This window comes from Girardinichthys multiradiatus, chromosome 5 (assembly GCF_021462225.1).
Source record: "Girardinichthys multiradiatus isolate DD_20200921_A chromosome 5, DD_fGirMul_XY1, whole genome shotgun sequence".
Taxonomy (NCBI): Eukaryota; Metazoa; Chordata; class Actinopteri; order Cyprinodontiformes; family Goodeidae; genus Girardinichthys; species Girardinichthys multiradiatus.
The window spans coordinates 30,343,781-30,356,385 of record NC_061798.1 but is presented as its reverse complement, the minus strand read 5'-3'; positions in this window follow the sequence as shown (position 1 = coordinate 30,356,385).

Below are 12,605 nucleotides of genomic sequence, written 5' to 3'. Positions count from 1 at the left end.
AATATTTGAAGAAATATTATTGAGTATTTTGGAAAAGAGCCAAATCTTTCTGGAGAAATGGGGCTTAATGGTGTTTACTTAGTTATCAACTTTAGTAAATGATGTTCAGGGACTATTATTCACTAGCTTGAAAACTAACAACCTTTCTGTTGACTAGCCTTAATGCTAGCACACGTGTTCTTACCGGCTGGCCGTTGGGCTAACAAAGAAGCTAGCTAAAGTGCTAAGCTAGAGATAGCTTAGCGCCAGAATCAACACATACCTTTAAAATACCAGGGTTAAAATGCATAAGCGCTGACGGCGCGTTATGAGCAATGTTCTGGTTAAAACCACCCTTTAAATAAAGTTTATCTTAGCTTTAAAACATACAAAGAACCCGAACCGGCCTGGGTGCTACAGGTAGCATGCTAGCACCAAGATAGCCGACTTCCACAAAACAAACTTCATAACATGAAAACGTTTAGATCATTTCATCCTAAACCAATCTGTTAATTTGCCCAAAACCCAAACTCTGAACCTGTTGAGGTTGTCCAAGGGCGAAGTTTGAAGAAGATATCAGTCGTGAACAAAGAGTTAGCTTCCCGCTAACTTCTTCAGTTTCCTCCGATCAGAAGGTGCGTTCGTTCTGTGAACAAAGGTTGGCTTCCCGCTAACTTCCTCAGTTTCTCCCGATCAGAAGGTGACCAGCTGTTCCGTTACCGTAAACACGGTTGCGGCCGTCGTCTTTCCTCCAGACTCGGCTTGTCGAAACAGCTTCTCTCGGAACACCGTTTGCTTCTGTGGGGCCTCGAAGAGAAAATGTAAGCAACTCTTACACCTTAATTTCTCCGTTCATGAATGAAAATACCGGATACACAGACAGTATTTCATTCTACTTAACTTTTGCAAATGATCGGTGATCGGTCCTTGGATCCAGTTGAATTTATGTCCTTTTGCCAGCAAAAGACATTCAGCGCGCTGTGTTCCCTCCTGACCCGATGGTCATCGGTGTGGAAGAGAAAGACTTGTGGAAAGGTGGGGCTTTTATTTGGGTATTGGCGCCACAGGAAGTACGCAGTTACCCCATTTCCTGGCTGTGCTGGAAGAAGGTTAATGCACTTTATTTTGAAAGGTTCCAGGAAAGTATGTACCGGAGCTTTAGTGTTGAACACCCATGGCTGTGTGGTCCCAACACAACCAACCTGTTTTTTATCCGATTGAGAGCTTTCTTCAGGGATGTATTCACTAAAAAGACATTAATTTCTTACTTTTATGGAGAATTATTATCCTCAGATTCTGTTACAACTGATAAGGCCAGGGTTCGGAAACAGATTTGGAAGTTGAGCTTAGCACAGACGTGTTCTCAGGGCCATTATAAAACGAGTTCTGTAGGATATGGTAGCTTGATTAGCCAACTAGTGAGAGGGCCGGTGGATCACCTTTTGTTTTTAAACTTTCTCTTCCCTTGATTCAAAGTGTGTTTTACCAGATGTGTACATTTATAACTCATGGAATTGTGGTTCCTGCTGGATAATACAGCTCAAAAATTCAAGCTCAAACCTTCAAACGTGTTTATGAGGGATCTTTTCCCCTCCCACACTTGCATATTAATGGCTTTAACCTTCACACCATATTTGTGTCAAATAGCAATTCCAAACTAGTGCATGCTGGGGTAGAATTTAGCATCTGGGAATCATGGATAAAATCTGATTAAAAAATATAGTTGTATGTCCGCAGGTTTATGATGAAACGCAGCTTTCTTTCAGATTTTGCAGGTTTCTTAAGACATTTGTTTATTCATCAGAGAGCGTTTTATTTTCACCTTTCTGAAATTTTGGATTCAAACAGTGTCTGATGTCAACTGGAGTTTCGCAATTCAAATATTGTTTTCTGTAGTCCATGTTTTAAAATAATACTCACAAGTATGTCAGCTTAGATAAGCCTTTTTAAACTCTTAAATGTTTGAGGTATTCAACTAAATCTTTAACTACAGCTTTTTAATTATTTTTAAGTTGTTATGATTAAACAAACAGGCCATGAATGGGCTTTATAATCCAGCCCTGTACAGCCTTAGATCCCACAATTTAACCAAGGCCATCCATAGATGAGGGGTTAAAGTGTGATGTTTGGGTAGTGTCAAAATAAAATCCATGATTGTGTTTACATCTGAACTGTGTCTCTTGGATAGCACTGAAATACTATATATTTTTGATAAAAACATGACAGTTTTTAAGTTGCTCTGCTGAACGGATGCTGTTGATTGTGCAGCTGTTAATTGTTGAATGAGATATTTCATTTAAAAAAATCTAAATTTGAACTTTATTTTCTTCACCCCTGCGAAAGATTTAACAGAGATACAAAATGAGTTTGCATCTCTGTTGAGTTTTTAAATTGTTTTGTATTGGTGTGATTGAGTCACAAGTAAATTAAAATAATAAGGACTTTCCTCTAATCTGATTACATGTGATATTTCAGTTGTTTTCTAAAGAAAATTAACAGTGCATTTCATTCATTTTTTAAATCATTTACGAGTTTCCTGTCAGACCTATCCAAGGTGTATGCTGTTCATCACCTGTTGACTGCTAGAGATAAAAAGAATCCAATGTGATTTTCTGGTGCTGCTTTTTCAATGAAAATTTATAGGGAAGGCATTGGTCTGTGAAGCAATACACAATTGGTCAAACATATCCTCAACTTGGGTTGCCGAAATGATGAATATTTCAATATAATTGGTATAAAAAAAAGGAATTCTTAAACCTGCTCCTTGTCTTCAAAATGATACAAACCAAGCCTTTTTCCATCTCCCAGGCTGGTACACAACTTCACCCAGTACAGCTGCAGAGACACAAACACCTCACCTGAACACTTATGGCTGAGAATTCAACCATGTTTATATGGATCTGACAGTAATCAGGCTTGTGTGGCTATTGAAATTGAACCAAAAATGTATTAATTACAGTTACTTAACAAGTTAACAAGGGAGGCAATCATATTTTGACATGGGGCCAGGTTATTTTGGATAGCTTTCATTCCCTTAATAAATAAAATTGTTTGAAAAACACTTTTTGTATTTATTCAGATTTTCTTTGTCTGACTTTAAAATTTGAAAGATTTAAGGGTGACAAATAAGCTAAAACAGAAGAAATCTGTAAGGGGATAGATACTTTTTTCACAGGACTGTGTGGTTCTTCTTGGGCCTTGTGAAGTGACCGGGAGAAAAGCAGTTCTTGTAGGTGAAAGTTAAAATCTGAGGGCCTCACTACAATGCACTTAAATGTAAAGAGTGTGAAGAGCATTGGGCTTAACACACATCCCTGAGGGTTACCTGTGTTTGAGTAAAGGAGATGTGCTTGTCCATGTGTTGTGGTCAAGCTGATCTGAAGTCTATGACTTGTTTGTGAAGGATAACTGTAATGAATGCAGATCTAAAATCTACAGAAACTGTTTAGTTCCTCCAAATACTGTATGTGAGTGCAGTGTGACATGTTGTGGAAAAAATGAAGCATTTATATCATAATCAACAGGTGACACCTGAAATGGTTTTCCAACAGTCTTGAAGGAGTTCCCAGAGATGCTTAGCACTTGTTGGCCCTTTTGCCTTCACTCTGCGGTCCAGCTCAACCCAAACCATCTCGATTGGGTTCAGGTCCGGTGACTGTGGAGGCCAGGTCATCTGGCGGAGCACCCCATCACTCTCCTTCTTGGTCAAATAGCCCTTACACAGCCTGGAGGTGTGTTTGGGGTCATTGTCCTGTTGAAAAATAAATGATGGTCCAACTAAACACAAACCGGATGGAATAGCATGCCGCTGCAAGATGCTGTGGTAGCCATGCTGGTTCAGTATGCCTTCAATTTTGAATAAATTCCCAACAGTGTCACCAGCAAAGCACCCCCACACCATCACACCTCCTCCTCCATGCTTCACGGTGGGAACCAGGCATGTAGAGTCAATCCGTTCACCTCTTCTGCGCCGCACAAAGACACGGTGGTTGGAACCAAAGATCTCAAACTTGGACTCATCAGACCAGAGCACAGATTTCCACTGGTCTAATGTCCATTCCTTGTGTTCTTTAGCCCAAACAAGTCTCTTCTGCTTGTTTCCTGTCCTCAGCAGTGGTTTCCTAGCAGCCATTTTACCATGAAGGCCTGATTCACACAGTCTCCCCTTAACAGTTGTTCTAGAGATGTTTCTGCTGCTAGAACTCTGTGTGGCATTGACCTGTTCTCTAATCTGAGCTGCTGTTAACCTGTGATTTCTGAGGCTGGTGACTCGGATGAACTTATCGTCCGCAGCAGAGGTGACTCTTGGTCTTCCTTTCCTGGGGCGGTCCTCATGTGAGCCAGTTTCTTTGTAGTGCTTGATGGTTTTTGCGACTGCACTTGGAGACACTTTCAAAGTTTTCCCAATTGTTCGGACTGACTGACCTTCATTTCTTAAAGTAATGATGGCCACTCGTTTTTCTTTACTTAGCTGCTTTTTTCTTGCCATAATACAAATTACAGTCTATTCAGTAGGACTATCAGCTGTGTATTGTATCCACCTCCTGCACAACACAACTGATGGTCCCAACCCCATTTATAAGGCTTGAAATCCCACTTATTAAACCTGACAGGGCACACCTGTGAAGTGAAAACCATTTCAGGTGACTACCTCTTGAAGCTCATCAACAGAATACCAAGAGTGTGCAGAGCAGTAATCAAAGCAAAAGGTGGCTACTTTGAAGGACCTAGAATATAAGACATATTTTCAGTTGTTTCACACTTTTTTGTACAGTATATAATTCCACATGTGTTAATTCATAGTTTTGATGCCTTCAGTGTGAAGCTACAATATTCATAGTCATGAAAATAAAGAAAACTCTTTGAATGAGAAGGTGTGTCCAAACGTTTGGTCTGTACTGTATGTATAGCTGTTTAGTCCTCTTTACTAAGGACTAGAGCTCTTTTCCTCTGCTTCAGTCTTTAGTCTGCTTCATTTCGGCAGGTGTGAAAGCTTACCCAAAGCATGTTTGGTGCTGGCCAAATGAGTGAGCTGTTGTCCTCCAGGAAACGTAGGTCTTGATTCACTTGGCAGTGAACTCTGGCAGTTTGCTTATGATTGGAAAGTGAACAGACTATCCAGCAAACCACAGTGAGACTGAACCAAAGACAGAAAGAGACCTATGATTTATTGATCTACATGTGGTCTGAAGTGTTTGCAAAACCGTGTTTGACGTCTGTGACATGCCTCTCTGCTGGCTATGTACAGCTGCAATGGTCTGGCAGCTTCTTGAGATGGCGCCCCAAACAAGCAGCTGTTTTAGAAGTACAGTGTCAACATAAACCACCCAAATTATGTGAAATCTTTCATCATTCTACAATAATCAAATCAAGCTGCCAGTGCAACAAAGTTCTTCACAGAGATTGTTAAAAGTCTGCCCACAGAGATGCTCAGAACCACCGGACTGTTTACGCTGTGGGGGGTCTTATTTCAGATCCGTGATTTATATCTCTTCTCTAGTTTCTCCACTGTGATTCAGAACACTACTTCTGCCTGTTGCTCTACTATTAAAGACTGACTATGTCTGCTGGGTTAACCTTTTGAAAAATCAAGAATGCAAAATTTTTGCTGATGTCTATTTACTGTAGTGTATCTTCACGTTTTCCTCCGTTTATCGCTTCTCTTTCTCAGTTGCTCTTCATTTAAACAAAAGCATGTTGCGTGAGCTCAATAACTGTCCCACTGGAACATGTGACCACTAAATAGTATGAAGTTGTATGACATAAACAAAGCAGTGAGTGAAAGATTTGGCTTTTTTTCCATGACTCATGTAAGCAATAATTTCATCGCTGACATTGTAACACAGATGTGTTCCCAACTCATTGAACTGCCTGCCATGTTATAGGGCTTATTTCCTGTATTAATTTCTTGATCCTATGTTATCCCGAGTTTTCTGCATTTGATCAGCTTTGTTTCTTCTGTGTCAGCAAACATTTAAAGTGTGGGGGCTGTTTTTAGGTTCAAAAGTAACAAAAATGGTATTTACTTTTACAATTGTTTATGAAAATGTAACACAATATTTTACTCTAATAATAGTATCTAATATAATATCTAATATCTAATAATTCTGCGAGTTAATACAGCAAATGATCAGTCACTCACAGGCTCATTAATTTATATAAAAATATTTGTCAACAAATGTAGATAAAATAAATTGAAAAGGATGAAAAAAACAAACTCTTTTCTTTTTCTGCCTGTGGTTGTTTCTCACTAGATATAAGGATAGGGGTACGCATGCCCATCAAATGCCACGTTAATTTATTTTATTACATATTCAGCCTGTTAGGTTAATTGGTCACTCTAAATTGCCCTTAGGTGTATGAATGAGTGTGTGCATGGTTGTTTGTGTGTTGCCCTGCGATGGACTGGCGACCTGTCCAGGGTGTACCCTGCCTCTCGCCCATAGACTGCTGGAGATAGGCACCAGCTCCCCCGCGACCCACTATGGAATAAGCGGTAGAAAATGACTGACTGACTGACTGACTGGCTTTCTTTTCACAAAAGCCCTTTTGGATAAATAATGGACATATTCAGACAGAAATTCATTCTTCTCCCTCAGATTTAAAGAATGAATGTGATACATATATGTATATATGTCAGATGAATACTCATATGTTTATCTTGGGGTTTGTTGACTACATCTTAGTGTAAGATAATGCATATGGCACCCTTTATCTATGGGTATAAAAAGCCTATAAAAAAAATTGGTGTAGAACAAAGTCCCCCTGAGTTGTTATTGTTTTTTTGTTTTTTTTAACAAAAATCTAACTTTTTAATTTGAAAAAATATATTAATGGTGGAAAAAACCTGAAATGGGTGTTTTAAACACAATCATTGGTGCCACAGATTTTGGCAGCCCTTACAATTCCTGTCAATTAAATCCTGTCAATTAAAGTATAAACTGTAAAAATAAAACTATTTTTACAGTTTATACTTTATGATTTCAGGGTGAATGAAGTACCCAGACATGTTTATTTAATCAGTTACTTTTTGTTTCCTTGGGGTAAAAATTAGACATGGCAAAAACCCATTCTCACAACCACTGCTCAAAATGGGAAAGACTAAAGAACATGTCATTTAGCTAAGAAAGATTAGTCAGAACAGGCCTATGAGAAAATAACTACTATCCTCACCTGATTTATCTACATTAATTCAATTCAATTCAAATTCCAAAATACTTTATTAATCCCGAAGCGACATTAAATGTTGTTGTAGCTCATATTATGCAGGTTGCTTCAAAGAGCCGTTGTAGATGCTGATGGCTGTGGGCAGGAAGGATCTCCTGTAGAGGTCTGTCTTACAACAGATCTAATGAAGCCTCTAACCGAAGCCATTCTCTTGTTGTACAACAATCTAATGAAGAGGATGCTCAGGGTTCTCCATAATGGTGTTCATTTTATGAAGCATCCTTATTTGCACAATGATCACCAGAGGTTCTAGAGGAGTCCCCAGAACAAAGCCAGCCTTCTTTATTAGCTTGTCAAGCTTTTTCAAGTCCCTGGCTCTGATGCTGCTGCCCCAGCAGATGATGACAGAAGAGATCACACTCTCCACAACAGATGTATAGAAGATATGCAGCATCTTGCTGCAAACACCGAAAGACTTAAGCTTCCTCAACAAGTACAGTCTGCTCTGTCCCTTCTTGTAGATGGCTTCACAGTTGCATCTCCGCTTCAGTGTGTTGTCCAGGTGAACACCGAGGTATTTATACTCCTCCACCACCTCCACTTCTTGTTCCATGATGGAAATAGTATTTGACCTATTCCTGTTTGTCTTAAAATTTCAAAATCATCTCCTTTGATTTATTTAAGTTCAAGATGAGATGATTGTTTCTTCACCATGCCACAAAGCAGTCCACCAGCTCCCTATACTCAGCTTCTTGTCCATCTCTGATCCACCCAACAACTGCAGAATCATCTGAGTATTTCTGCAGATGACAGGAGTCTGTCTTGTACTGGAAGTTTGAGCTGTACAGAGTGAAAAGGAATGGTGAGAGTACAGTCCCCTGTGGTGCTCCTGTGCTCCTGACTACCTGGTTAGACACACAACCCTTCAGTCTCACAAACTGTGGTCTGTTTGTCAGCTAGTCGTTGATCCAGGAGATTGTTGGAGATTGCCTCCACCTGAAGACTCAGGTGGAGGCAATCTTCAACTCCAACACCCCCTCGATAAGCAAACTGATGAGGGTCCTGATGGCTCATTATTTGCTTACTCAGGTGGGCCAACAGGAGTCTCTCTAGGACCTTCATGATATGGGATGTCAGGGCAACAGGTCTACAGCCATTGAGGACTGATGGATGAGTTTTCTTTGGTACCGGAACAAGACAGAAGGTCTTCCATAACACTGGAACCTTCCTCTGGGCCAGGCTAGGGTTGAAGAGGTGCTGCAGAATCCCGCAGAACTGCTCTGCACAGGCCTTCAGGACTCTAGGGGTGACACGATCTGGACTTGTAGCCTTATTCTGGTTCAGTCTCTCCAGTTACATCTTCACTTGACTTCTTGAGACACACAGGTGAAAGGTGGAGGCAAAGGGAGCATCAGCATCTTCTGATATGGTTGAAGGCAAACATGTAGAAGCAGAAGGGTCCATGGCTGACATGGAAGAAAAGACATTTGAGATGTTATAGGACAGCTGTGGGTCCTGTGGGTCAAAGGAGGGTGGGATGTCTGTTTGGCTGTGAGCAGGAGAAGAGGATGCTGAGCTTGTGTCTGAACTGAACCTATTGAAGAATGTGTTCCGTTCATTGGCTCTGTCCAGACATCCATCGGTCCGGTCTTCCTTCAGCTTGAAGCCTGTGATCTTCTTCATCCTTGACCACACATCTCTGATATTGTTTTGCTAGAACTTGCTCTCCAGCCACCTCTTGCACACCTCCTTGCTGTCTCTTATCTTGACTTTAAGTTGCTTCTGTAAACTCCTCAATAATTCCCTGTATCCCTCTCTGAAGGCTCTTTTTTTCTTGTTAAGTTGGTCCTTCAGGTCACTGGTGATCCAGGGTTTGTTACTGGGGAAGCATCTCACGGTTCTGGTGGGGATGATGTTATCCACACAAAGGTTTATATAGTTGGTTACACACTCAGTAATGGCACTGATGTCCTCTCCATGTGGCTGGCACAGTGCATCCCAGTCTGTAGCCTCAAAGCAACCTTGCTGGGCTTCTTCAGCTTGCTGTGACAATCTTCTCACAGTCCTCTTTATTACATGTTGCCTCTGAACAAGGGGCTTATATTTCAAGCAGAGAAAAACAAGATTGTTATCTGATTTGCCTAGAGGAGGTCTTGCTTTAGATGTATGAGTCCTTGACATTTGCATAAAACAAATCCAACGTTTTGTTTTCTCTGGTAGAGCAGCTGACAAACTGTTGAAACATTGGAAGTGTAGCAGAAAGTGAAGCATGGTAAAAATCACCAGATATTGCCACAAAAGCATTGGGGTTTTGTGTCTGTAGCTTAGCAACAACTGAGCTGATGACATGAAATGTACAGGTCCTTCTCAAAATATTAGCATATTGTGATGACGTTCATTATTTTCCATAATGTAATGATGAAAATTTAACATTCATATATTTTAGATTCATTGCACACTAACTGAAATATTTCAGGTCTTTTATTGTCTTAATACGGATGATTTTGACATACAGCTCATGAAAACCCAAAAATTCCTATCTCACAAAATTAGCATATCATTAAAAGGGTCTCTAAACGAGCTATGAACCTAATCATCTGAATCAACGAGTTAACTCTAAAAACCTGCAAAAGATTCCTGAGGCCTTTAAAACTCCCAGCCTGGTTCATCACTCAAAACCCCAATCATGGGTAAGACTGCCGACCTGACTGCTGTCCAAAGGCCACTATTGACACCCTCAAGCAAGAGGGTAAGACACAGAAAAAAATTTCTGAACGAATAGGCTGTTCCCAGAGTGCTGTATCAAGGCACCTCAGTGGGAAGTCTGTGGGAAGGAAAAAGTGTGTCAGAAAACGCTGCACAACGAGAAGAGGTGACCGGACCCTGAGGAAGATTGTGGAGAAGGGCCGATTCCAGACCTTGGGGGACCTGCGGAAGCAGTGGACTGAGTCTGGAGTAGAAACATCCACAGCCACCGTGCACAGGCGTGTGCAGGAAATGGGCTACAGGTGCCGCATTCCCCAGGTCAAGCCACTTTTGAACCAGAAACAGCGGCAGAAGCGCCTGACCTGGGCTACAGAGAAGCAGCACTGGACTGTTGCTCAGTGGTCCAAAGTACTTTTTTCGGACGAAAGCAAATTCTGCATGTCATTCGGAAATCAAGGTGCCAGAGTCTGGAGGAAGACTGGGGAGAAGGAAATGCCAAAATGCCAGAAGTCCAGTGTCAAGTACCCACAGTCAGTGATGGTCTGGGGTGCCGTGTCAGCTGCTGGTGTTGGTCCACTGTGTTTTATCAAGGGCAGGGTCAATGCAGCTAGCTATCAGGAGATTTTGGAGCACTTCATGCTTCCATCTGCTGAAAAGCTTTATGGAGATGAAGATTTCATTTTTCAGCACGACCTGGCACCTGCTCACAGTGCCAAGACCACTGGTAAATGGTTTACTGACCATGGTATCACTGTGCTCAATTGGCCTGCCAACTCTCCTGACCTGAACCCCATAGAGAATCTGTGGGATATTGTGAAGAGAACGTTGAGAGACTCAAGACCCAACACTCTGGATGAGCTAAAGGCCGCTATCGAAGCATCCTGGGCCTCCATAAGACCTCAGCAGTGCCACAGGCTGATTGCCTCCATGCCACGCCGCATTGAAGCAGTCATTTCTGCAAAAGGATTCCCGACCAAGTATTGAGTGCATAACTGTACATGATTATTTGAAGGTTGACATTTGTTGTATTAAAAACACTTTTCTTTTATTGGTCGGATGAAATATGCTAATTTTGTGAGATAGGAATTTTGGGTTTTCATGAGCTGTATGCCACAATCATCCGTATTAAGACAATAAAAGACCTGAAATATTTCAGTTAGTGTGCAATGAATCTAAAATATATGAATGTTAAATTTTCATCATGACATTATGGAAAATAATGAACTTTATCACAATATGCTAATATTTTGAGAAGGACCTGTAGTGTCGGCAACAGCTAAAGGTGGAATGTATACTGTTGCCAAAATAACACTGGTGAATTCTCTGGGTAAATAATATAAAGAAAAACTTCCTGCTAACAGTTCAATATCTGGACTGCAGAGACAACATTTCCCAGTAACATATTCTGTGTTACACCATCTGTTGTTCACAAGTACTGCCAGTCCACCTCATTTGCATTTGTCGCTCCTCTTTAAATCTCTGTCTGCTCGTATGGTCAGAAAGCCTGGCAGAGAGAGGCTGGAGTCAGGGATATGATTCTGCAGCAATGTCTTAGTGAAACACATAATACTGCATTTCTGATACTCTGGCTGGGTCCTTTGTAGGCCTTGGAGTTCATCCAACTTGTTTCAAAACAATCGTACATTGAAGAGGTGGTTTGAACAAGAGGCTGACATTTTTTCGGGAGTCCCATGGGTCATGGGATTCCCATGGGAATCCCGCGGGACGGGAGACAGCATCAGTAAAGATCACGTGATTGGGACGGTACAGGATAAAAAATTAACGGGAGCAGACGGGACCGGGAGCTAACCAACAGGAGGGAAAATAAACAAGGATCAATAGTCCTTGGAAATGTAAAACTGAGACTTTGTTATAAGCTTTAAGAAAAAAATACTTGGATCGACGGCGCCATTGTGTAGTTTTTTCCAAGAATCATAAACTATAATGCGAGTCAAACGAACTACACGACCCACAAGCCAACAGTGCTTCTGATCGATGTTTTCCACCTGCGTTCAGGATGGAGGGAGCAAACGCAGGTGGAGAACTGGACGTGGTAACATTGGATTAGCAACGTAAAGTCAGAAGTAAGGACTTATCTATTAAACTCATAGAGCTGACAGGAAAGTCGCAAATATGACCGAACTTCAGGAGAGTTGAATGTAGCGGTGTTAACACGCGGTCTGCTGCTTGTAAAACGTGTTTAGTCGTAATCAAGTTCACCAGTGAGGGAAGTGTCCCATTGAGGGACACTTGTAAGGCAAATTTTGGATTAAATCAGCCCTGCATCTCTTCATTCGTCAAACCAAAAGTACCATCATGTGTCAAGTCTCATCTGACCAACAAAACTGCTCCATGTGCACTAAAGATTTAAGAGCCTTTGCCACCGTAGAGGGGACAGGTACGGAGCCCTCGAGGGGACATGGGGGATTTTTTTTTTTTTTTTGCGTCCCCACGCAATACTTTTGCGTTCGGCATTTTGGAACAGCAGCACAGATGACAAACTGCTCATAAAACAAACAGCACTGATATGTCAATGATATGGTTTATTTGTTATACGCAGGTTAACACGCAGTCAACAATGCGATTAAATGCTTAGGATAAGAAGAACCGTTCAAATCACGATAAAAACAAAAACACTAATGGCGGATTTTTTTTGTTATGCTGGCCTGGGATTGGGATGGGACAAGACATTTTTCTGTGGGAGCGGGATGGGACAGGAGAGAAAATCCACTCCCGTGTCACCCTCTAGTTTG